Here is a 2,111-nt window from a genome sequence, read left to right as displayed (position 1 = left end):
GTGCGCGCCGGACTGATAACCAGATGTACCTGCCTCAGATCTTGCACATTTAAGTGTAGAAGTGTAGTATGAGTACATAAACAACATGCACTCGGTAAGTATCCAGTCTAACCTCAAAGAAGTAGTGATGAGGGGTCTACTTTGACACTTACTATGGGCTAACAATGATATATCAAATTTTATACTAGGCATGGATTACATGAATAATACTAAAACTAAATAACGGGAAATAATAAACACTCCTTTCACAAATATTAAATCCCAAGTTTATTTTCACCATTTAACAGTTTGTATCTCAAGGCATTTAAGTAATATCAATTATGAATAGTTCCAAAGATTTATCATGCGCAAATTATGACGAGGTCATATGGCCCGATCCAACATAATATTTAAATTATGCACTGCCAAGGGTCGAACGGCACGAACCATAAATGCATCTATCTGCTACCGAAGTGTTCGGCCTGCTCCACAAATAGAAAATACTTCAAGATATACACATTTTCAATAACAGTCAAGAGTCTCATTTACAACTTCAAATATTTAACCTTTTACAATTATTTTATCAACTTTCAATATGACTTAAGTAATTAAGTTATCAAGTAGGGGCAAACATTGCAGGTATAACATGATATGGGTCCTAGACTACACAGACAATAGCATAATTAGTAGCTACGTATGGACTCTCGTCACCTCGTACGTACGTATGTATCCCCTACAAATAGGCACACCTATTTATTTAATTCATATATGGGGTTAATTCCCTCTTACAGGGTTAGAAAAGAGACTTACTTCGTCTGAAGGCCTACTTTCCGATCCAAAATTGTGCCCAAACCCTCAATTTGGCGCCAAATGACTCGAATCTAGTCAAATGTTATATAAAATAATTAATACATGCTAAGAAGTTTCTATCCTAACTATCAAAGTGATTTTCCAAGCCTATTTGTAAAATTCCTAAAATTTACCCCTGGGCCTACGTGCCCGGATTCCGGAAATTTTCAAAGAAAGTTGTTACCCATAACCTCATGGACTCAAATATATGATCTTACTAAATTCCATAACAAATATCGTGGTTAAATCTCATTTTTATCAAAAACCTAGGTTTTCACCTAAACTCATGATTTTCATTAATTTACATGTTATAATCTACCCATAAACTATGTATTGTATGCACATTGAATAGAAATTGCTTGCCTCAAAGTGCTAGGTGAAATCCCCTCTCTAAGAGCTCCAAAAATCGTCCAACAATGGAATAAATGAGCCAAAATGACTAAGTCCTATTTTAAAAGAGACCTCATTGCCTCCAGAGATTCCGCACCTGTGGTCGCAGGGCCGCACCTGCACCATCACTTCCGCGGACAAAAGTCCGCTTCTACGGAAGTGCCCAGGCAGGCTGGCTCCGCTTCGGCAGACTGGGTCCTGCTTCTGTTGAGCGTGGGGTGCACCTGCGGATCCTGGGCTGCCCTTCCTTGGCCTCTTCTGCGAGGTCTTGCTCGCTTTTGCGAGCTCGCACATGTGGCTAGCCAAGCACAGGTGCGATTATGACAGCAGTTGGGAGTTTCAGCTATTGCTTCCAAGTTTAACTTGGTCTAAGCCTCGTCCGACTAGCACCTGGGGCCCCAAAGGCCCTGCCCAAATATACCAACAAGTTTGAAATCATAAAACGGACATGCTCAGACTCTCGGAACTCACCAAACAATGTTAAAACTAAGAATCACACTCCGAACCAATTGAATCAAAATTATGAACTTCAAGTTCTTCAATATACTCCTAATGCGCCGGAACGTACTTAAACTACTCGGAATGATACCAAATTTTGCGTGCAAGTCTTAAATGAACCAACTCGATATCACCAAAACCTACTCCAAACCAAATTTAAAGAACTTCAAAAACCTTCAAAGAACCAACTCTTACTATTAGGCACCAAAACGCTCCCGGGTCATCCAAAACCCGATCCAAGCGTACGCCAAGTCCGAAATCATCACACGAACCTATTGGAATCGCCAAATCTTGATTCCGAGGTTGTTTACTCAAAATATTAACTGAAGTCAAACATATCCTTTTAAGGCCAACTTAAGGAACCAAATGTTCCGATTTAACCCGAACACTTTCAA

Source organism: Nicotiana sylvestris, chromosome 8 (assembly GCF_000393655.2).
Source record: "Nicotiana sylvestris chromosome 8, ASM39365v2, whole genome shotgun sequence".
Taxonomy (NCBI): Eukaryota; Viridiplantae; Streptophyta; class Magnoliopsida; order Solanales; family Solanaceae; genus Nicotiana; species Nicotiana sylvestris.
Note: the sequence above shows the minus strand (reverse complement) of the source record.